Below are 26,419 nucleotides of genomic sequence, written 5' to 3'. Positions count from 1 at the left end.
CCTTTCATTCCTAACGCATTAGTTCGCTGACGACACTATTGTGGGCTGCATCAGGAGTGGGCAGGAGGAGGAGTATAGAGACCTAATCAATGACTTTGTTAAATGGTGCGACTCAAACCACCTACACCTGAACACCACCAAAACCAAGGAGCTGGTGGTGGATTTTAGGAGGCCCAGACCCCTCATGGACCCCGTGATCATCAGAGGTGACTGTGTGCAGATGGTGCAGACCTATAAATACCTGGGAGTGCAGCTGGATGATAAATTAGACTGGACTGCCAATACTGATGCTCTGTGTAAGAAAGGACAGAGCCGGTTATACTTCCTTAGAAGGCTGGCGTCCTTCAACATCTGCTATAAGATGCTGCAGATGTTCTATCAGACGGTTGTGGCGAGCGCCCTCTTCTACGCAGTGGTGTGCTGGGGAGGCAGCATTAAGAAGAAAGACGCCTCACGCCTGGACAAACTGGTGAGGAAGGCAGGCTCTATTGTTGGCATGGAGCTGGACAGTTTTGACATCTGTGGCAGAGCGACGGGCGCTCAGCAGGCTCCTATCAATTATGGAAAATCCACTGCATCCACTAAACAATGTCATCTCTAGACAGAGGAACAGCTTCAGCGACAGACTGCTGTCATTGTCCTGCTCCACTGACAGACTGAGGAAATCGTTCCTCCCCCAAACTATGCAATTCTTCAATTCCACCCGGGGGGGTAAACGTTAACATTATTCAAAGTTATTGTCTGTTTTTACCTGCATTATTATCAATCTTTAATTTAATATTGTTTTTTTGTATCAGTAAGGTGCTGCTGGAGTATGTGAATTTCCCCTTGGGATTAATAAAGTATCTATCTATCTATCTATCTCCATTACCCAGTCCATATCAGTATAGGTACCCATCATGATTTTTTCCCATTGACATGTGTGTTTTCAAAGTGTTCCTTTAATTTTTTTGAGCAGTTTAATTTAATTTATTCTTTTCTCAATTAGCATTATAACTCTCGATCTTTATCTGTTTGTTTTATGAACTGTTAACTGTGTTTGTTTCAAGGTTTAATAGTGCAATAACAAAATGTAATGTAAAAGTGCTTTTTTGTTTCTTCAGTTATATTATTGTGTTAAATTTGTTAAAAAATATATGATACACACACGTTCCATTTTACAGAAGAGTCTAAGAAATTATTTGAAAGTCTTTGCTACTAACTAAAAATATGGTTGGGTCTTTGAACATTTTTAACTCCTTATTAAGAAGTACAGTGAAACACTTATTTAGGACAGAATAACATTTAAGTCTAATTATAACAGCACCACAGTGTCACTCATATATTTTCTGTAATGTTTCTCCTTCAGGAAGATGTTTCATATCTAAAGTATGACCTCACATAAAAAGTGATAAAACACTGAATGCTGCTTTAGGAAATGAATAAAATGTTTGTTAGTTTTATACAAGCAGGAAACATGCTGCTGAGTCACTGGTATTTGTAGAAGTGCCAGGGAGACAAAATAGAGGAAAAAAAACATCTGATACAAATCACTCTGATAGGCCCCATCACAATCCTGAAAAACAGAAAATCTAAATGGCAGTATTACATTATGCTCATTACAGCTTCACCCCTTTGTTCTGTTTCAGTCATTGTGGGTACCAGGTGGTTCTAAATGAACAGCACTCCGTCATGCTGAAAAAAGGCAACCACTAACCATTCACACATACTCAGGAATACAAAGAAAAATTAAATAAAGCACAGGCAACAGGTGGAGAACTACTTTACATTTTATAGAAAACAAATTAGAAAAATAAGGAGTCTGGCAATTTCAATAAAAAATGAAAAAGCTGCCAATCTGAGCAGGCTTCCAAGTTTGCTTTAATGGTGGCTTTCAAGATAATATGGCTATGTTCAGTCAATCAAATTGCATACATCTTGGATCTATGGAAAGAATGGCACATCTTCACCTGCAAAATAAAGGGAAAATAAACAATAAACAAATTCATAACCGCTTAATAAAATAAGCTCAGTTTACTTATTTACTTGACAACACATGTATGAATATAATATAGCGAAAGTACAAAATGGCAATATTATAAACCACATAAACAGAATTCAATTTGATTAAATTTACATAGATTAACAAAGCGTTGTACATACCGTATATAAATATATATTATGTAAGAAAAAACAAATAACATTTAAAACACAGAACATGAAAGACATGAGGACACCATGAAATATGTTAATAGAAATACATGTTTTCATTTTCTTGAACTGCTACAATGTCGATTTAGAGTCAGCAAACAACCTAACTCATCCATGTTTGTAATGTTGGAGGAAACCTCAATACTGGTAGTGAGTGAGCTGGGAATCTAAAGCAGTTCCCTTGAGCTAATGATAACAAATATTTGGTACTCTTCATACTTTCATGATTGGATCAAGGCTTTAGTAAACAAGGATAGAAAGCAAAATTAGATTAGGGAAAATGACAATGTGATCAAAATTGAGAATTCAAGATTATTTGGTGAAAATTAATCAAAAGTCCACTAAACCATCCATTCATTGTTTACCGCAGGCACCAATGGGCATAGGTTTCACAGAATGGGTGAGGTGACGATGTATTAGTCTTATGTGACACTTTAGTGAGGGTGGCATTTTCATACAAAATCATTATGATGACTTGGGGTGTGAGAGACAAAAGAATGGAATTAAAACTTGGAAAACATTAGTGGTAGTTGTGCCTTTAACACTAGAATTACCAAAGCCTACAAAAAACTTGTAAACCAGGCCCACCTTAAATCCCTTTGCACCTCTCCATTAGCATCTTTTGTCTTGTAAATGTGTCGATAAGTGCAGTCAGCAAGCAGCCTGCTATAACATACCCCCACTGCCGCAGAAAGGGCACAAAGCTCTCCCAGCTCAAGCCTTGATTATCTTAGAGTGAAGTGCAGGAGTTTTAGAGGGTAAAAGATATATCGTTATTTGGAACACATGCATTTCATGTGTGTTCCATGTCCACAACAATGTATTGAAACACATCGTTAAAACAGAAATGTTTTTCATGTTTTAGTAATAAATGACAAAATGTCGACATGAACTGTATAATGTGTGAAGGCTGAAGTCCAAATATCAAATAAACACTTTCACAAAAAGTCCAAGTGCAACACGACAGCTTCAGTGGTGCAGCGGTAAGAGGTGCTGACTTGTAATCAAAAGACCGCGGGATCAATCCTGGGTGCTGCTCAAATGTACCATTTTGACTAGTGAGCTGCTCTTATTGCTAAAATTATGCAGTAAAAAAATACATTTGATTTGCGTCTGTAACAGCCGTTGTAAATTTATAGTACTTGTAAAAGTTAACATTTTTTTTTTTCACTTTTATTCCCTCAGTCATGATCGCGATACACCCCCCCTACACCACCACCACAGATCTGACACTGTTAGCTTTTATTTGAAACTGGGAATAACTATAGATGTGAGTGATGTTTTGAGACAATGGAACTGGAAATTCTCTGATCTGGGGGGAAAAATGCTGACACACAAACACTGGTGAATCTGCCTTCTTCATATCTCATTGTCACTTATTTGTCACTTGAATTTTTTTTTATTCAGTTTTATTGAGTGTTCCTGCTCACACTGAATTAGTATACACTTTATGGTCCATAGTGTCAAAGCTGCACTGATGCAACATTATTCATATTATTCTTATTCATTTGCATACCTTCTTGCGGTTGTAATCAGTGATCGCATTTTTTTTTTCTGATCTTGCCCAATCTCCACATTTTGGTGCATGGTGGTGTTTCTTTTGTACTCCAGGACATGCAGAGAAAAGAATAGTACAGAGAGGTCAGTTCCGAGCCCTATGCAGTCATCTAAATTCAAATGTTAATGGTTCCCATACACTCAAGGACCGTCCTTCCTACATTTACAATATGTGTACCTGTTGCAATGTACACATTTCTCTCTATGCTGTGGTTCCTATTACACTGAAGGGGCACCTGACACTGACTGAGTTTGCTTTCCCGATCAGGAGGGGAGGAGGGAGAGCGTGATCGTGAGAATAAAAGTGAAAAAAAAGCTAACGTTTACAAGTACCATAAATTCTTACCGTTGCACCACGGGAGCTGTCATATTGCACTTGCACCTTTTGTGAAAGTGTTTATTTGATATTTGCACTTCAGCCTTCACACATTATACAGTTCACATAGATATTTTGTCATTTATTACTAAAACAATGTGTTTACATAGATTGTTGTGGACACGGAACACTTGAAATGCATTTGTTCCAAATAACAATCTATTATATCTCCTCTAAAGCTCCAGCACTTCACTCCAAGATAATCAAGGCTTGAACTGGGAGAACTTCTTGCCCTTTCTGCAGCTGTTTGCTGCTTGTGTTAAGCAACACATTTACAAGACAAAAGACGCTGATGGAGAGGTGCGAAGGGATATAAGGTGGGCCGGATTTACGAGTTTTTTCGTAGGCTTTGGTAATTCTAGTGTTAAAGGTCTGTTGATTTCTTTGCAGCCAGACCCTCTGTCTCCTTCATACAACACTACTGTAATGACCTGGCATGCGAGAGGCAGAAGAATGGAATTAACACTCTGAAAATGTTAGGGGTAGTTGACCCTTAGTTGGTTTATTTGCAGCTAGACCTTCTGGCTCCTTTTTTGACTTTCTTTCTCCTTTTTTAGCTGCTCTATGGCACGGCTTTGATGTTCTATAGCTCCCTGAGCTCCTGGCTTCCTCAACCAGTAATTGCCCATAGACGTCACCAGCTCTGCTTCACACTGCTCAACTAGGGTCAATGCTATCACCGTCTTTCATACTTTTTCAAGTTCCATGAGCTGATCCAAAGCCAGGATTGTGTCCTGCTTCAGCTGCTGAGAGACGCATCTGAAGCTCTTAAAGAAAGTGCTCTATCTAAGCCACCCCTTCCACACTCTCAGGAGGTGCTTTTATGGATAGTTTCTTCATTGCCCTGTCAGGTCCAGAGGAAGGACACTACAGGATATTTTTTAACATTACAAAATAATGCAAAAAAAAAAAAAAAAATTCAGAGTTAAGTGTGAACCCTAAAAACTATTTACATATGCAGTGCTTTAGAAAAATTGTGAGAAATATTTTCACTTTAAAAGTTATGTAATATGCATCACTTCACCATAAACCGAGAGTCAAATTAGTGTATGTACTCCACATATTTAGTTACAAAGGGCCAGCATCTTTTGATTGCAGAGAAAACAAAGTTCTTGATCACACATCTAACAATTTTCTTCTTGTATATTTTTGAAGCTGTAATGGTGCAGAATGAGTGAAAGTTATTCATACTGAATAACAACTATTCAGTCCTATTAAGATATCTTTCTTGTATCAGGTGCAATGTTTCATATATTTACAATCCAGGAGGATGAATAAAAAGGACCAAATTCAATACATTTTTTTTCTTCAAGCCCACCATGTTCTTTAACTTGTTGTTCAAGTAGCAGAGGTCAAATACTTAATTAGATAAAACGGTTGTTAAAAATACATTGCAATGCAACAATTGTTTATATCCATAATATTATTATATGTGAATTTCCCATTGGGATTAATAAAGAATCTATCTATCTATCTATCTATCTATCTATCTATCTATCTATCTATCTATCTATCTATCTATCTATTAAACTCACAAGTCATATTAAAAATAAGAAGACTGTATCAAAACAAGTATATGCAAAAATTACACTATCTTAATAAGACAAAAACAATAACCTGTTAAACAAGGACGGCAAGGATTGGAGCCAGATTTCCAAATTGTCCTCCAGGAATCCCATTAAAATATTGCTTCACGCCTCATTGACCATTAGCAATCGCATAAACAGACAGAAAAGATACAAGGTAACCAATGCTAAGTGATTCAGGCTGGCAGTGTAATCAAAATTGACAAATCAGTTGTCAATAGATGTCAGACCAGTAGGCTAAACAGACAAATTAGGGCTGGGATATAATTAACACTATGTGACACAGACACTTGTGGACGCTGCTGCTGTGCAAGTAGTGTACTGCCTATATTTGTGCACATACTTTATGTAAATCTGGAGGATTCCACCAGGTGGCAGTGGGAGACATCATCATGGTGAGAAAACAACGTCCAATTTCACTGTGTTGTAAGTTGAAGGAAGAAAGATGTTGAATATAAAATTCTTTACATTCTGATGCTGTTGGGAAGGTGCAAACAATGACGGCAACAGTGACACAGAAGATGGTATGTCAGACCTTTAAATGCATCTCATCATTACGATGGGGAATATCCATCCATCCATCCATTATCCAACCCGCTATATCCTAACTACAGGGTCACAGGGGTCTGCTGCAGCCAATCCCAGCCAACACAGGGCGCAAGGCAGGAAACAAACCCCGGGCAGGGTGCCAGCCCACCACAGACAATGGGGAATATGTGACGCTTGTATTGCCTATGCAAGAAATGGATGAAGAAAAACAGCACAAATACTTTTGTATGTCAGCATTCAAGTTTCATGATTTGTCTTCACCGCATTGCATTCATCAAGCTATCTTGCAAACAGCAGAATTCCCACTTCTTTTCTCTGATATTTTCCAATTTTCAGTCATATCTGTCTCGAATTTGCTTTCATTTCATCTTGCACTTTTCCAATTCCACTTTCAAAGAGCTTGTGATTTGATGCCAGATGTTCTGACAGGAATTTCGTTCATTATGGAGATGTTGATAATAAACAATGATGCTGATGTCACATAACAAAACTTGAACACATACTCCACCCATATTTTTGCTTTTACTACAACTCACACAGTCATCACATTAATTTCTGACGACATGTTCAGAGAACACGTCAAAAGAACACTGGGAATGGCTGGCATGATGCGTACACATAAATGTTCTGAGTGTCAACTATAAACCTGGCCTAAGGAAGCAAAGACTGGTCGAAGGCACAGGGAAATAAGAAGTAGCAGCTACTGCTTATTGTGTGTAGAAACTGCAAGACAAAAATGCAGACCATGAAAGAAAGAAGTATGAAAGATTTGTGAGATCAACTGAACAAAAAACTTAAAGAGCCAGTGGATTTAGGCAAAAGAAATGTGTGTTTCCAGAGGAACTAGGCAGAAGAAACGGAAATATATCCTGGATGCCAAGTTGCAAGGTCACCCAAGTCACTTAACGGCAGTCATTCCAATCTTGGACAGGATTGCCACTAGTTTGTAAACTACAGGTTTTATTACAGCAAAAAGGATGCAGGGTCATGAGAGGTAAAAAGAGAGGAATATAGCCTGATTTCCTGAGATCAATTTTTGGGCCAGACTTGATCCTCGATGTGGTCCAAGGGAAAGACCAGAAGTGTAAACACTATAAGGTTGGCAAAACAGAACTTGTGGTAGGACTTTAAGTGAGTGTGAGGTTTCGAGAAGTCAAGGGACAAGTTCTTGACTGATGGAAGGTATGGAGGCCAAAATAAAAGAAGTAAAGAAACACAGGTGTGTAGCTGAATGGACAAGGAACCTCACAGGTGGTGGGCAGGAGAATAATGCCTAAACAATGAATAATGCATTGAAGATCACATGGAGAGAACATGGAAAATGAACAGGCTAAAGGAGATGACCTTAAAAATATGTTCTCCAGATAGACAGATAGATACTTTATTAATCCCCAAGGGGAAATTCACATATTGTACTCCAGAATGTCTTATTGCTGGTATCATAAATGCTTTATGTGCATATTTCTCAAGAATGTAGATTTTTGGTAGCATTAGGATCAGTGGCGTAGCCCGAGTTCGTGCTGCTTGGGGTGGGACGATGTTTCAATTTGCTGTCCTCCAACATATCTGAATATGTTAACTTATTTAAATAGAAAATTAAAATAACATATAGAGAAAAATTAAGATAAATTTTTCATAGATTTATTCATATATAGAAAAACCAATAATTTTTCACATATAATTATTTATAAGCATCAACTAGACAAGAATATAGTATAGACGCACTGATAAGCCGTGTTCTAATTATTAGTTTAATATAATTACGCTGCGAAAACCAGAACCAGTGTAGTGTACAAATGATAGGTGGGGATGTTTTCTGAGTATGAATGCATTCAGATTGATAATGAAATGAAATTATACATTGTAAATTAGTTGTTTATCTTCCTAGAAATTATTATCGGTGTAATGTTTATGTTTTTTTTTGTTATTGTCTCATCAATTTTTAACTGCTGTACCTGATGCTGTTACAGAAGGACAGCCTGAAAATTATTTTTGAAGCATTTGTGGATAAAAATCAGAGATTTTTACTTTTTTCATTCGTGAGTGATATCTTTCCGAAACCCTGCTGCTTACACATGAATTGTACTGAGACTTTTGGCCAATAATACTGCCCCCAAAAATGTGCCACCTGGGGTGGACTGCCCCCTCCGCCCACCCTTCGCTATCCCACTGATTAGGATTCAAAGTTTGATAAAGAGTACAAACTGAACTTTTTTCTTTTAATTAAAAAGTGTATGACCTCAACATTCAATTTCCATTAACCACACTTGTCAATGCTATTACAAATTGTTTTTTTATGGTTCAATGTTTTGCTTTGCCTTGCTACAATTATAGAATTAGGCATTTCTATATAGATTATTGCTTCACTTTCTTGTTTTAAATCAATGAAATCACTTGAACGTTTGCTTACAAATTAGAATAATGCAAGTCAGGTTGTTAGGTGTTTAACGCTGAGGATAATAATAACATTTGAAGTGTTCGTCTACAAAAATGTTGCACAGTCACCACTTTTTTTATATTTTAAGTACAGGATTTTTGTTCACGTCTGCTGAAGTAATAGTACTACAAAATGTATTATTATCTTAAGCAATTTACAAAGTAATTTACAGTGGATTCATAATGTTTTGGATACCTTCATGTTTTACACATCTTATTGGACTGTAGATGTAGAGAAAAGCCAAGCAAAATGACACCTTTTATTGGCTAACTAAAAAGATTACAATATGCAAGCTTTCGAGGCAACTCAGGCCCCTTCTTCAGGCAAGATGTAATACAGAAACTGGAGTTCCCTGTGTTTATATACACACTCTAGGACAAGAAACAACATTGGTAAATCTTTAAATGAGAAATTTTAAATGTAAAAAATTAATAGATTCATTCAGGCTAGGGTTAATTTAACAAGAGAGAAAAGAACAATGTATTGTCAAGATCTCTGGATAAGATAACTGTCCAACAAAGTCTTTTGAAGTTTGTAATGAGTTTTTTCAAAACAATGTGGGTCTGTAGACAGGTTGTCTGTCATTCTGAGAGATGTAAACAATCCTCATATCTGGCCATAAAACTCTTGTCTCTATTCAATCCATGTTGTAAAGTATTAAATTTTAGCATGAGTTTAACTTCCCATTCTTTTCTCTCTTGCTGTGTTTTGAAGTTGCCCATAAGCACTGTGACTTTAAAGTCCTTCTCACAGTGTCCATGGCTGTTGAAGTGGGCCGCCACAGGAACATCTGTGTTGCCATGTTTAACGTGGAACCTGTGAAAATTCATTCTCTGGCGGAGTGTTTGTCCAGTTTCTCCCACATAGAGTGCAGTGTCAGGACATTTCATGAAGAAAATTAGGTAGACTACATTAGATGATCTGCAGGAAAATGATCCCTTTATGTGATGTTCAAGTCGGCAGTGTGGTATAACTATACGGTCTGTATCATAGATGTGGGCACATGTTTTGCATCTTTTCTGTAGGCATGGAGATGTGCCATTTTCTGTTGGTTCACTTAGGGAGCCTTGGACAATTAATTGTTGAAGGTTTGGTGGTTGTCTGTATGCCAGGAGGGGAGGTTCAGGAAATACATTTTTCAGTGTTTGGTCATTGTTTAGTATTGGCTGAAGTTCTTTTATAATTTTTCAAAGTGTTTCAAGATGTGGGTTGTAGGTGACAACAAGGGGGATGCGATCCTTGTTGTCTTTGTTTTTATATTCCAGAAGGTTGTCTCTGGGTATGGCAGTAGCTCTTCTTATTTGAGTGTCTGTTGTTTTGGGGGTGTAACCTTGTCTGATGAAATCTTGTCTGAGCTCCTGCAGTTGTTGATCCCGGTCTGTCGGGTCTGAGCAAATACGATTGTACCATATTGTTTGGCTGAAAATAATGGAGCGCCTTATATGCTTGGGGTGGAAGCTATCACTTTTCAGGTAGGTCCGTCTGTCTGTCGGTTTGTGAAAAATAGAAGTTTCAAGGGTGTTGTCTTTCAGTTGAACGGTGGTGTCAAGGAAGCTGACTTCTGTTTTTGAGTAATTCAGCTTCAGCTTTATGTTGGGACTGTAGATTTAATTGTAAATGGATAACTTTGTCATTTTTGCCCATAAATCTATAGTCAATAGCCCTTAATGACAAAATGAAAACATACAGTATTATCAGAAAGGAGCTCTCTGAATCTACAGTATTCACACATACTGCAGTTTGCTGTGCCATTAGTTAAGAATTGCAAGAATACTGGTTAGTATTCACATGGTGTATTATAAATGAATCAGCATGGCAGCATTGCCATAAAAGCTATGAAAAAATTTTGTAATGTCTTCACCTTCTGTGCTCTCAGGCTGGTGCTCTGGGCTGGGTTACACAGATATGGAAGGGTGGGTAGTACATCTACTGGCTGAGCTGTGGGTGATAATATAGGCTATCAGGATACAGGTGGCTGAGATATGAGCCAGAAATCTGCTGCTATGTCTGTAGCAGTAGGAATCCAGAATGGAGATGGTGGATGGTGTGGTTGAGTAGGGCACATAGTGTCAATTATGGTGCTCATTAGTTGCAAAAATATCTTATTAATTGTCAGTTGCTGGCTTGAAATCTCCTTCTTCCTGCCTCCTGCCGTGCATTCAAAGGGACCATAGTCCTGCCTTTTTGCTTTACTTCAATAATTTCTTCCAGCTGCCCTTTGTACTGATCCATGAAATTTTGCAATCGCATCTCATCCAGATAAGCTTTGGCCTTTTGCATTCTAGCTTAAGCCCCTAGAATGACCAGCCTTGCTTTACCTCCTTCTCTCTTCCCATGACAGCTCTTGCTCAATGTGTTCTGAGAAGCATAATTGACCTCTATACACAATCTGTGAGGCTTCTCGCTGTTTCAGTCAGTGTATTGCCTTATGCCTTGTTAGCAAAAAAAAAAATGAGAAGAAATGTACTTACTTCCTGGAATTACTTTAGAAATATATTGTTTGAGTGATTATAGTAAAAAGGGATCAGTAGCTGTATCAGTTCTGCAGTTTAAAACACTAAATTGTTCTTGTGTTTACCATCAAATGAAATCTGTGTCCCCGAACAGTAATAAGCTGTTTTGTCTTGGTAGAGTAATATATATTGCTCTACTTTCCCCTATTGTATTATTAATATGTAGCCTTAGAATGCCTAATCTCACAGATTTACCACTGTTTATAAGGTATTATTGTATATAACTTATCCCCACCTTCCCTTCTATATCTATAACCTTAGGCAATTAGGTGTAGTAAAAAGACAAGCAGAATTTAAGTTACAGTTTAAACAATGTATTAGTATTATTGATAATATTCATAAATAATAACAAAATGCAAAGTACATTTGAATATTGGCAACCATACAACCTGATTAAATGGTGATATGTAGTTCAGGCGGCACACAGTCTTGTGGTTACTTAAATGTCTCTAGTTAAGGCATCATTGGTGCTCAGCTTTCAGCCACGTCTGTTCAAAATGGCTGCTGAGCTGTGCTGTTTATTGTGTTCTCTTCATCATCACAGGTTAGCAAGAGACATGCTTCTTCATCATATGTTGGTTGGTAAGAAAGAGATACTTCTACATCATCACAGGTTAGCAAGAGAGATGCTTCTTTCAGATGTTGGTTAGTAAGAGAGAGATACTTCTACATCATCACAGGTTAGCAAGAGAGAGAGAGTGTGAGGTTAAACACATAAATATATAGATTTTCTGTCCAACCCCTACAGCCACTAGGGCGTCGTAGTACTTAAAGGCTTCTGAACCAAGCCAATTCCAAACAGCCATACTTCAGACCAATGGGGGAAACAGAACATCCTAACACCTGCCCCCAAACCATATGTTAAAGTACACCTTAGCCCATTTGCGGAGGTAGAAACACTTGTCAAACTGGTTTAAAACATACATCCCCCAAATCCTATCGTAAAATTCAAACAGACCCATTCCTAAGGGGGGGGGGGGGTTTGGGGGCGGTAAAACACTAAATTACATTGCTTTGCCCAAATTAGAAATAAAACACATACAAAACATTTATCAAGTTATATGTAAAACCTCACAACACAACATAAGCAAAACAAATATGTAAAAAAAAAGCGCATGAAATTAACATCAAACCATGTGTCCAAGAAGTTTAAAAAGGTGAGTGTGTAAATTTAATAGCAAAATGTTTTTAAACTATTATTTTTTCCCAAACTGACATATATATAGTTGTTAGCCCAAATATCAATAAAACACTAAAGCTTCTCACAGTGCTGCTTACCAATGACATATTAAGTCGAGTTTGCCTAATTATTGCAATGGCATAGCATGACTACAACACTCAAAAGTTTCAACAATAACACATAATAATTCCTTAGGACCGTTAGATGGGTCCTAAGTCAGATTATTTCCATACCTTATACAAACCAGGATTTTGCATACTAATGCACTAAGATCACTGTTTCTAATGGGCCACTGTTTCATTGTTTTGATCCGCACCAGAGCATGATTGTGTTGTTCATGTCTACCTAAATGAACTGGACTACAGGGGAAATCACTCCAGAGTTTGAAAGAACTGATCCAAACAAATTAGGTATGAAAAAGCCTTTGATGGCCACACTGGTTTTGAGCCTAGCATGTCCTCTGATAACAGTTGGTTTTGTCAATGATTTAAGACAGTAGTTCCCAATCTCAGTTCTGGGGACCCAATGGGCTACAGGTTTTTGTTCGAATCAGATTCACAATGAGTGATAATAACTGATAATATTTGATCTCATTTAATTAGCTGTTTTTTTTCTTCTTCTCTTATTCTGCATTCAGAAAAGCACAAGAGTATATGCTGCAAAGTTTGTACATCTGACGAGCCCCAATAAGGACGAAATACGTGTTGTGTATTCTTTGTTTTGTTTGGGAGATACTGTATCACATATCTATGAGCTGCTTCTTGCAACTGAGAGGACATGGCGGATGTTTGTCAATTGGCTGACCAACCACAAGCATTACCTGGTAGGTAACCACCTTAACTCTTTCAGGGCGGATGTCGACTTTTGTCGAAATTCAGAGGTAGAGGATCAGTAATGAGCCGTAAACAGCGACAAATCTCGCCGTTACCTTTTAGTTCAACTCTCTTTGCTAGAAGGAAAGAAGAAGTTAGCTTTGTTGATTTGACCTCAATTACCTGTGCATGCGTGAGTAGCAAAGAGAAAACAACCTCTAAAATGGCATCGACATCTGGCGAGAGACCAAGGCGAATGTACAAAGCAAAATACTCCGTGGATGACATTTTGCATATTATTGCTGCATCAGACTCTGATTTGTTGGACTCCGATTTTGATGCAAGTGATCTGGAGATAGAGATTGAAAACGTAAGTGAGGTACCAGCTTCAGCTGATCAGTCTCCAGCTGATAGTGGTGCGGAACACGCTTATGTAGCTGATGCACCTACAGCAATGTTCGCCTGGGATGACTGCCACTTACGATGACAAGAGGTATACACCAGATTGCATCTCATTGCCACACGAAGATAGGCCAGGCAGCCAACTCTTCACGCATTCCTTTCAGCCATCGAGCTGCCCCTACACGGCCACCAGAGACACTGAACAGGCATCGACAGCAGCCACAGCAATAGACGTTTTATGTTGATTTACATGGGAAAGCTTTGCTTTGTGTGCTTTTCAGAAAACAGAGTTGTCTGCAAAAAATATTCAGCCATCAAAGAGTTAATAATCAGATTGCAATTCAAAACTAGGAATGTAATATATATATTAATAATCCCAATTATTACTGTAAGCACAAAAAGCTAAATGAATTGCAAGCCCTTGTTAGTGACACTTCACAGTCTTTGTTACCTTGTACTGTCTCAACATATCAACATACTAAAATGTATTTCCTGCTTTATACGTAAATTAGATCTGAAATTTCCTGTATAATTTTCTGATAAACAAACTCAGAAATAATTGTGAAACGCATCATCCTAATAGTAATAGATAACAACAAAATCAATAGCTGGTTGTTATGAGTTCCAACATCTGACGCCAACCAAAAAGAATATACCTGGCCCTGAAACCAAAATTTAGGCTTGTGGCCTACAACCACAAAAAGCCAGGCCTGTAGTCCTATAGCCCCTTCCTGACCCACAAAACAAAAACAGTTTCATGAAATAATGTTTTAATCAAAAGGTGGGAATTAAAAATTAAACAATATGCAAATTCAAAAATGAACAAGAGGCATGCAGTGTTGCCTCTAAACAGAAACGTTCAAACAACAGAGTTAATAAAAAAAGAAAAACTTACAAAATACAAGGGATATCCAAAAATTACATGAACAACATAAGTTTGAGGGATTTCTGAACTTTAAATAGGCTAACAGAGGTAGCTAACATAGGGGCAGTTGTAGGAGGGTATGACCCCTACATACAAATATATTCTAGTTCTACATACAAAAAGCAAAATAAATAACAAATAACATTGATGTAATAAAAAGAAAAATGTGACCAGAAATGAGTGACTGCCTAACCAACTAGCTTCTAATGAGCTGTTATGGTGTGAGATTTTGCATATAGGTTGATAAATATTTTGTATGTCTTTATTTGTAACTTATAACATTAATGTATATCATTGATAAGAACAGCAATGGTTAGATGGCTAAGAACCCCTTCCTCCTTTTAGGACTAAGTCTCTTTGTAATTTTATGACAGGGTCAGGGGAAGTGCCTCAAACAAGTTTGGCCAGTGATTCTCTGCAGGACTCTCTCAGTCAACCCCCACATGGAGGCCAACTATCTAGCTGGCAAGCTTCACTTTAACAAATGGTTTTGGGAGCAGGGGTGGAGGTATTTTGTGCCCCACTGGGCGGACATATGGCTATTTGGAATTGGCTTGTATCAGAAGCCTTTAAGCACCATGATGCCCAATTGGCTGTAGGGTTTGGACAGAGAATCTATAAATTTGCTTGCTTTACCCCTCTCTCTCTCATACAAACATCTGATGAAAGAGCATCTCACACACCATGAAATGAAAAGCACAACACAATGACGAGCACAGCTCGTCAGCTATATTGAGACAGGAATGTGGCATGTTCTGAAGAAAGCTGAGCAAAAATGAGGACTTAACTAGAGACATTTTAAGTAGTCTGTGTGCCGCCTGAAACCACACATTAGCATTTATCAAGTTGTATGCTTACCAATATTCAAATGTACTTAGCATATTGTTATTATTTATTAATATTATCAATAATGCATTATTTTAAGTGTAACTTAACTCCTGCTTTTCTTTTACTACACCTACTTGCCTGAGGTTATAAATGTATAAGGGAGGGTGGGGAGAAGTTATATGGTACAATACCTTACAAACAGTGGTAAGTCTGTGCATTATGACAAAGGCTACAAATTAATAATACAAAAGATGAAAGTAGAATAATATATTACTCTACCAAGACAAAACATGAGCATAATAAACAAGCACCATGACAAAAACCCTATGTTACAATTCAGCATTTATATTTCAGTGTTTTTAATTTTTTGTCCTTTTTACCATTTTCCCCCACTCTTTTGTTTTTGAAGTCTGCACGATACTGACTTTTCATACCCACTACTGGATACTCCTAAACGAGTTTCATCCAACTCACAACATCCTGTTTTCAAAAACGTTCCATCCCGTTTTCACTTATCCCCACCTGCTTTCTATCTGGAGAATGGATAGTCTTTATACCTTCTCTATTACATATTTATATTTATATTACATATAAACAGTATCATCTCCAGACAGAGGAGCAGTTTCAGCGACAGACTGCTGTCACTGTCCTGCTCCTCTGACAGACTGAGGAGATCGTTCCTCCCCCACACTATGCGACTCTTCAATTCGACCCCTGGGGGTAAACGTTAACATTATACAAGGTTACTGTCTGTTATACCTGCATTTTTATCACTCTTTAATTTAACATTGTTTTTTTATCAGTATGCTGCTGCTGGAGTATGTGAATTTCCCCTTGGGATTAATTAAGTATCTATCTATCTATCTATCTATATTACATTTAATAACGTTTATTTATTGTGCCTTTTTTTCTTCTTTTAATTTTTTATTTATTAATATACTTTATCTCATTGTAGTAACCCCAATGCACCTGTGTGTCTTTTAATTAAGAGATCCCTGTAAAAATGTGTAAATAATAATGTTTTTGTAAGCAGTTTTTTGTGTAAAATAAGTAAAGAGGCATACATATTTAAAGGAAGTAGCATTGCTTTTCATTAATGGGACTTCCTAAACAGACAAAAAAAAGATTCATTAACAGCCTATGATTAATACAAATTTTCCTTTCTATTCTATTATATTATTCTTAAATAGGAATGCTAATGTGAAATATTTTCTTAAAAATTAAAAGCAGTGTGTAAAACAGCTTATAGTAGTAGTAGTAGTAGAGCTTTATTGTCATCCTAACAATATACTTACAGTACACAGTGGGACGAAATATCGTCCTCCAGAGTCAAAAGGTGCAGTACACAAGATATATATATATATATATATATATATATATATATATATATATATAAAACTAAAAAACATATACAGTATTAAGTAATATTATGTAATCCAGAGAGTGTGTGGAGTAAAGAGTCCAGTGTGGAGGAGGGCAGCATGGTGTTCAGGAGCCGGACTGCTTGGGGAAAGAAACTATTGCACAATCTCGCAGACCTGCTCCTGATGCTGCAGAGTCATCTTCCAGATGGAAGAGGAGTAAACAGTTGGTGGGAGGGGTGGTGGGGGTGTGGGGGTCTGCCATGATGCTAGTGGCTTTATGAAGGCAGCGTGAGGTGTAGATCTCCTGCAGACTGGGTAGAGAGCTGCCAATGATGCACTCAGCAGTCCGCACAATCCTCTGAAGCGCTTTGCGGTCGGAGGCATGGCAGTTTCCATACCAGACTGTAATACAGCTGGTCAGGACGCTCTCTATGGTGCCTCTGTAGAAGGTGGTAAGTATGGGTTTAGGGAGGTGCACCTTCTTCAGTCGTCGCAGGAAGTAAAGACGCTGCTGGGCTCTTAGAGTGTTGTTGCAAATGAAAATAGTGGGGAAAATATGTTCACCAACCAAAGTATGTCTTAAAAGGATCTGGGGGTATTTCACAAAGTATTAATACCAATTAAGCCCAACAATAAATTGACAAGCCAGGTTTACTTCAGCCAATTTTGATTCCACCAAGGATGAATAAGGCAACTCACACTTTGTAACTAATCATCTAAACAACATCAGTTAGCCTACTCTTGATAATAAAGATGGAGCTTGCATACTGTGGTGCTGTGACTTGAGTGTTCTTGAAACCAATTTTCATTGAGAACAACATCTTGAAGAAACATTCCTAAGATTTTTTTATTAACATATCTAATGTTGCTGTTAGTGACAAGCAGAGTTTCATGTTACACACAATTGCAAAATGCAAAACTCACTAAAACATATATTTGGAGTATTTAAAGTTGTTGGGTGTAGTAAAGCAAAGAATATTGCTCACTAAGGTTTATTCTAGTGCCAGAGCTGCTGTCTGCTTCCTTAGCTGCCCTCTAATTTTGCTGCAGCCTTATCTTTCATGCAGCTTCACACACTGAAATGCCTAATGCACTGCCTGTCTGCACATTCACTCTGCTATTTCCACTACTCACTGCTGCTCATTTTGGGTCAGAGGCAATACCATCAGCACTCATTTCTGCAACTGCATTAGCTGATCTAAGTCTGTATACTGTATTTGCTAATGGTGGAAATTTCACCAGTTGCAAACACTGTTTATTTCTGAAAAGTGAAAGTCTAAGTTCTACATTTAATTCAAAATGAGCACCAATCCTCCCACCAATCCCCTGTTGTAACCATGAAATTGTCCCCATAACAGACTCCTCATGCTTGCGTGTCTGGCAGTCAGCAAACCTCTAATGCTAAGTAACACAGAGATGTTCATAGCAATGTAATGTACAAGAACAAATGCCAAACTTCAAGACTTGCTAATATTAACTAGGGGGAGCTTCTTTCCTTGAAATTCCATTGAAATTAGAAATTAGTTCTCACGTACTAAGTACAACTTTCAAACACTGGGACAAATGATCAGAAAGAACAGTTATTTTTTAAACATGTTACGACAAAAGTTTTGTGTATTTTGTATAATAATAATGAGTAAAATATTTTAAATAGATTAAAATGCAAACTCCAATAATTAATTGCAGTCAACCTTTTTATTATTCTTATAATTGTCCACATTGTTGTTTTTATACTAGTGAAATATGAAAAAAACATTTTGTAACTGAGCATGTAAAGGTAGCATCAAAACACTCATTGTAGAAATTGATGAACTGATATTAGTGGTTACATTCAATGCATAAAAAGATGCTGTTGGATCATCCATGACGAGCCTGTTCCTTGAAAATCCAATGGATGAGGGAGCTTAGATTATACATTAAAGGGTTACACCACCATTAAAAAATACAGTTAAAGGACATCACAGGCCCCTTGGCATTTCCTGATGTGGCCATAGATTTGCAAAACCCAGTGTGGCAGGCGGCCGGGATCCATGCCGAGCCGGGACGCCCCTGCACACTATATTCAGGTGGAGCAGCCCTTGACAGTGCAATACCTCCCCCTGGATGCTAGATGGCCGCCCCCCTGGGTTGGAGCGTTGCCTCGGTTTCCCACAGGGCTCCATGGGAATTGGAGTTGGGTGCAGCCCTGTTGAGTCCCACAGGCACCGCCAGGAGGTGCTGTGTTTGGGACTCCTGAGCCCGGGTGGGCAGCATATTCATCATACCCGGAAGTGCAGCCAGAACTCGGTGATCAAGCACCTGGAGCACTTCCGGGTGAACTATAAAAGGAGCCAGCGACCACCACTCAGCAGCCGGAGTCGGGTGGAGGAGGACAAGGTTGCCTGGGAGGAGTGGTGGTGCCAAAAGGAGAAAGTGCTTGGTGACTGTTGTTGTGTTTGAGACTGTGTATTGCCTTTTGGGTTCATGGGGAAGATGTGTCCCACAGGTGAAGAAAAAATAAATATGTCAAAATGTGTCAGGCGCTATATTGCGCCTTATTCACACCAGCTTTAAATGCATTTGGCCATACACTGCCAGGTCAAAACACTACAGCAAATTCATAATCATTGTGCAAAAGTCTTGCATTAATTTGATGACTGAAACTTTGTAAAATGCATTTATCCAAGGTGTCATCAGTGATGTTAGGTTGTGTTCCTTAGGGTTCCCAAAATTCATATTGCAGGTACAATAGACTGCCTTCATTTGCAAATAACAGCACTGCCAAGATCAATAGAGACTAACTATGTAAAATATTATATATTTTATTTATATATATATACATTATATTTAGGAACAATGCACAGGAAAGTCTTTTAAAATGACACTGACATGTATGGCCAGTTGTTTTATACAATTAATCATCCTAATCAGGACCAACTCCTCAGCAGGAGTGACATTTAAAATTAGGGCCTACCCACCTCTTGCAGAATTGTCTGCTTACTTTTTGCTTGCTAAATTCACAATATATGCTTACATATGAAGGTAAATTCTAGTAATTCTGAAGTATGTTCTTGTATATAATTTTCATTTGCTGCCAAGTGTACTTCACACCACTCACACTGCTACTGAATGTATAATTGTTTGAAGTGTTTAAAGTGTGACATTCACTGACTAGTGTGTTGTATGTGTAGTGTGTTTACAGGAAATCTGGTCAATTTTAATATTTGAATAATACCATAATCATTTAATTATACAATGTAAAAACTGTCAGAATTGTAATGGACTAAAGCATTTAATCAGTCTGTTTTCTTCATGGCAGACACATTTTCTTTCTGTGTTATTATGGATGAAGTATTGCTTCTTGTTCAGCTGCTGAAAAGACCATTGCCTCTTTTTATGTAAATTATTATTAATTAAGTCAACATATAAAACAAATGTTTTTGTATAACAGCTGTAAGAACAAGACAGACAATCATAAAGATCTGGGGCACCTCAAAGGCAAACCCAGTATATTGAAATGGCACAAAAGGCGCAAAAAAAAAAAATGCGTGTTAGGCACAAGATAGTGATGACTTCTTCCTAAATGATAGAGAATGGCAAGACGGCTGCACTTCCAGTTTTGATGGCTCCTGGGAGGAAGAGACGGGCTCAGGTGGAGTAACCATGGAAATGACATCCTGGTTGGCGGCATGTCTATCTTTCTTTCTGCAGAGGGGAGAGGAGAAGAGAAATCGTTACTGCCTAGCATCCTCGTGTGCTCTTGGGAGGTACCCTATATACTTGCGTTTAAGTTCTCCTGCGGATAAGTCAGGGCTTGATTTTACTGTATAATTTCTGGTATTTTATAATGTCGGTCATATAAGTCGAATGCAGAAAACTCTATTGGTCCAAGAGATTATGATATGCTAACGCCCACCTGAGAGAGTAACACTGCCTTTTTTTTCTATGTACATATTGTGCCTACATGACCACACGGTAATACCCAAACTATTCCGAAGTGACGTTTGCACTGTTTTGTGTTTTTTGTATCTCACACCCAAATACACCTTTATCATAAGAGCATCTCTTATTTACGATGGAGTGTTCAATCAGAAGAAAATATTAAGCTGGTTTTAAATTAAAAGTCGTTGAAGTGGCAAAAGAAATTGGTAACTGCACTGCTGCAATAAAATTTGATGTGTCTGAGAAACTGGTGCGAGATTGGAGTAGGCAAGAAGATGTAAAAAAAAAATTAAGTGTCGTATTGTTGAATGGCCGTATAAGTCGGGGTCTGATTTTATGATCGATTTTTTGGGTTTCAAAACTCGACTTATACACAAGTATATACGGTAATACAATTGACCAAGCATTTAAGTTGTTCCCCAAGGGAACGCATGTGACACAGCTAAGGGATTAATATTTATTAACAATAACATCCATCCATCCATTTTTCCTAACCTGTTTATCTAGGGCAAGGGCTGCAGGAAAGCTGAGATTATCCCAGAAAGCACAGAACACAAAGCAGGAACAATCTTCAGAAAGGGCCCCAGTCCATTGCAATTAACTTTACATATTTATTAAAGTGAATAAACAATGAGACATATAAATAAAGGCCTGAATTTTTTTTTGACAGTTTTTCTTTGCATGTACCCTAAGTTCTTGTCTATAAGCCGGACTCATGTATTAGCTGGAGACCAAAAATCATACGAATTTTTAAAATAAAATCATATCATAGATAAGCCGGACTCATGGATAAGCCGAACGTACTATAACCTATAACTAATAGAAGGGAGGGAGGTCAGTGGTCTCACTCGCGCCCATTTAATTTCTTTAAGGGGGGAGAGAGTGTGAGATATTGCCGTCTCTCTCACTCCCCGCATGGCGCGGTTGGAGCGGCCGGAGCGCGTTCTTTCTGCTCTGGGCGTCGCCGAGTCAACACGAGCGCGTAGCGGTCATTTAAATTGTGATTTTATATGTAAGCATATTTAAATATATATCGCGGATTTCTGCGGACAATGGGTCTTTTAATTTCTGGTACATGCTTCCTCAGTTGGTTTGCCCAGTTGATTTCATACAAGGGACGCTTTTGGCAGATGGCTGAGAAGCTACCCGGCTTACTGTTCTCTCTCTCTTGCGCTGACTATCTGTGATCCTGACGTATGGGGATTGAGCAGGGGGGCTGTTTGCACACCTAGACGATACGGACGCTCGTCTAAAAATGCTGAAAGATTATCTTCACGTTGCTATCTTTTGTAAAGCTGATTCCTGAAAAGACATGCTGCACAGTGCTTCGCATACTTAAAAGCTCGAAGGGCACGTATTGATTTTTGACTGAAAAACAAACTCTCCCTCTCCCTCTCTTTGTCTGCTCCTGACGGAGGGGGTGTGAGCTGCCGCCTTCAACAGCTTTGTGCCGCGGTGCTTCGCATACTTAAAAGCCAAACAGACATATTGATTTGTTTGCTTCACTGCTTTGAAGAGGAAGATATGTTTGCATTCTTTTAATTGTGAGACGGAACTGTCATCTCTGTCTTGTCATGGAGCACAGTTTAAACTTTTGAAAAAGAGACAAATGTTTGTTTGCAGTGTTTGAATAACGTTCCTGTCTCTCTACAACCTCCTGTGTTTCTGCGCAAATCTGTGACCCAAGCATGACAATATAAAAATAACCATATAAACATATGGTTTCTACTTCGCGGATATTCTTATTTCGCGGGTGGTTCTGGAACGCAACCCCCGCGATGGATGTATAAGCCGGACTTATGTATAAGCCGATATTCTATTTTTTCATTTTCACAACTTTTTTCCTTAGATAAGCCGCAGCTTATTGACAAGAACTTAGGGTAATAACTTATGTGCTGTCACGCACGAGCGCATGGGGAGCAGGCAAAGCACCTGACGTGCACCATAACAAGTCGTGCCAGGGTGCAACAGCAGCGTACTAACCTCTCTTTCTTTATTCCTTCAGAACGAACGAAGCACCGCCGGCGTAAAACCAATTGGACGACTAAAGGATCTCCTGCACTTCCGGGTCCCTTTCTACCCTTTGGTTCCCCTTTGATGACGTCATATGCCCGTCCACTATCACGCCTTTCTCAGCATTCCACTGTTTAATTTCCGGTCCGGCCCTATAAGTTGTCCATCTACCCGTCCTCTTGTGTCTTTGATTTTGCTGAAAAATACTGACCCTGGTTTTTTTGTTTGGTACAGTATATGGGGTTAAAAACCCCAAACCTTCATAAGTCTTTTGTGCTTATTTTACAGTGCATATTTTAGGAATTTTAGAGTAGGTTTAGAAAGAATGATATATAGTCATAAGATTACTTAATTTATCTTTATTAACATTTTCTTTTCAATAATTGAGAAATAAATTACGACCTAATATTGAAAACAAGAATCCAAATATAATATGTAAGCTACGTGAACCTGTAATCATTGACATCATTCAGGATTCCTTAATTTACAACAACACTTCAAAATTTTATTTGCAAAAAGACTTTTCAAATGAAGTTTGTCAAGATGTCACATTTCCTGTGGTGAGAGTTGTGTATGTACTTGTATTAGTTGAATAACTGAGATTAGCTGAGTAATGACACTTAATGAAAAACAACATTAAAAGAAAAATTTCCTTTGAGTTCCTATCCATTACTCTAATATATCAGAAAATATCAGTCTCAGATATTTTATGTTGAGGGCTTCTCATGTAGGTGACCAGAAGTTTTCTACCTCTTAAGTCTGTGAACCCATCAAGAATTAGACCTGTAACAGGACTAACTTTAACCATATTAATTACATCATCTATTAATATTGATGAAAACTGGGCCTCATTCCAGCAATTGCCATATTTTTAAAATGCGTGCTGCATCTCAGTTACCTCGTAATATCATAGTATAGCTGATGTACTATAAGACACCCTATTGTTTTCAAAACTCCAGTGACTGCTACATGTTTAGTACTTGCCAATTCATTTTTAGCAGTCCTTTGAACTGCAGAGTCCTGTGAGACTGTGGTACTGCTATCACTTTGTAACAAGTTGTTTGTGTCAACGTCCTTTCTCTGTTCCTATAATGTTTTCTTTATTTTATATATGTATGAGTTAACTGTTACCTACTAGCAATTTAAAGAAATGGTCAAAAGCAGGCAGGGTGGTTCCTTTCCAGACAGCCCCATTTTCTAAAAGTAGAAATGGGGAAGGAAAAAATATATATATACTGTGTATATATATAAGAACAACAAATTAGATAGCAAGATTTTCAGAAAGTATCAGCATAAAATCTACTGTATATCAGCTACCTAATTACTTCACAACAACCAAGTCAGCCCAAATCTGCAACCATTTACCAAAGTACGCAGTGTTGGTTTTGGACTTGGAAATTTGAAGATGTCTGTTGATAGACTGCACAAGCTTTATTAAACCATTCCAAGAGTTCCCTCTAGACCCCTTTCCATGATTCATAACTCACAATTTGGATTGTTATTCTGTTGGGACTCTTATAAAGTCTGAAACACTTGAAACAGTTTGATTATGCCACATTTTCATTTGTTTTCCTTTGTGCTTTGTTTTCATTTGTGGGCTGTTTGTTTGGACGTTTTCTGGAAATAGGCATTTGCATTTATTGTTTTTCTGCTTCTTTATATACTGTATGTTCATTTATATTTATACTTGTTTTCAGAATTGCTGTTTGCGACTGGTAGGGAAATAGCCTTGATCACTCATTATTTTTTTCTTTTCTTTCTTTCTTTCTTTCTTTCTTTCTTTCTTTCTTTCTTTCTTTCTTTCTTTCTTTCTTTCTTTCTTTCTTTCTTTCTTTCTTTCTTTCTTCATTTTTGGTGCTCCTTTAAGGGTTGTAGCATATTTTATCTTGCCTTCAGATTAGAATTTTCAGAACATTTAATATCTTTAGACCATTCTGTCTTATTAGTTTGAAACATGCACTTTTAAATGTTATTTTTGAAAGAAGATTGTTTATACTGCAGCTTATTTCTTCACCATTATCACAGTTCAGGATAAACAATGATGATGATGACAATGTTTTTTTCTTAGGATAATTAAAAAAAATAGCTGTATCATTTCTGTACAGTAAACAGAAATAGAGTTAGCACTCACAGCCAAATGATTGGTTGCGTCACTGCACATATAAAGCAAGCACATAACATGTATATTAATTCTGAAACTGCTCAATAACTGGATAAACTTGGCAAATAATGTTGGTTTTATTTAAATTTTTAACTTAAAGAGCAGTGGATTTTTACGCTTCTTTAAGACCAGAATTTGCTTCTTAAAATGTTAGATGTTCATAGTGCTGTGTTTTTATTCAAACCCAGTAAAATTAGTAATATATAGACTGCACTGATCTGAAACGCTCTTCAAAAAAAGCAAACAATATACAGTAATAATACTTCACTCAGTTAAAACCTTCTGAAATAGTCGATTCAGTTTATTCTTGTATAGAACTTTCCACTAAGTACAGACACAGAGATTGTACACTGTAATCATTTTACAGGTAGGTACGCTTTAAAAATGACATAATATACATACAAAAACTACAGATTAGTTCATGGCCGGTTGACAGAGGCAGAGATTTTAACAAAAACTCTGATTAGCAGATTTTCTAAATAAAATAAACCTTTGTGGTTCATCTATCAGTTAGAACTCATAACATAAACTTCTAACCTATTAAATTTGAATATGAAATAAAATCAGATAAGGTGGTGATACAAATTGGCCCAGAACACAACTCCCAGGAAGACAACTCCTTTACAAGTCTTTGGCTAAGGTAAACTTCTGAAAACAAATATTAGGTTGTGTTTCCCAATAGCACATCTCTCCAAAACAGACACAGAAATTCCCTAATAAGCAAAAACTAATTTTGGGCACACATATTCATTACAAAATGGGCACTTGTGGAGGGCACAGCAGATATCTTGCTTAACAAAAAGCCAACCAGACTTTTCCATACATCGCACAGATCAACCAAAATATCCAAACTAGAACTCCCCAAACTTAATATACAACTGTTCAAATCTTTCTAACTACACCCACACTTCAAGGGAAGGCTGAACTTCTATGAATCATGACATAAGTTCTTCCACTATAAAGACTTACAGGGGGATTGTGGTTTTATTTTGAAAAATTCCACCACTGTCACTTTAAATAAATCATCACCGGTCTCTTCTTTCACTGGTTGGTGAAGTGATCTATACTGACCGCAACTGCATGGGCTATGAATCCAAAAGCACAAGGGTGCAAAATGGGCTCAGACTCATGCACTATGTTTCCTGCTTAATCTCTTGCATTATCCCAGTTTCAAACATATATTTATATACTGTATCTCCTCCATAGTCTTCTGATTGAAATGCAAAAACCAAGATGGTTTCATAAAAATCAACCTAAGCTGACAGGTTGCCTGAATTCTTCAGTAAATTTTGTTACTGCTTTTCCCTCAAGAGGTGTCACAGTTAATACAAATCTAAGAATATGGCTTGCAGAAAAGTAGCTAAGGCAAAACTTCATCTGCCCAGCATCTTTACTGAAGGCAAGGGTTTAATATTATTTATTTTTGTCAATCAAATGACGTACATACAAATGAGAACCTTTCCAGGTCAAAATGATGTTGGGGATAAACTCTGAAAACTGATGAGGACTGTCATCATATCCTTTAAAAGGCTGAAAACTGTTATGCTGTTTTGGGATGAAGCTTCTATGCCTGTTACTGTTTCGTTATAGCAGTCACTAATTGCT

The sequence above is a fragment of the Erpetoichthys calabaricus genome, chromosome 9, assembly GCF_900747795.2.
Source record: "Erpetoichthys calabaricus chromosome 9, fErpCal1.3, whole genome shotgun sequence".
Taxonomy (NCBI): Eukaryota; Metazoa; Chordata; class Cladistia; order Polypteriformes; family Polypteridae; genus Erpetoichthys; species Erpetoichthys calabaricus.
The sequence above is the reverse complement of the archived record's forward strand: the minus strand, read 5'-3'. Positions refer to the sequence as shown.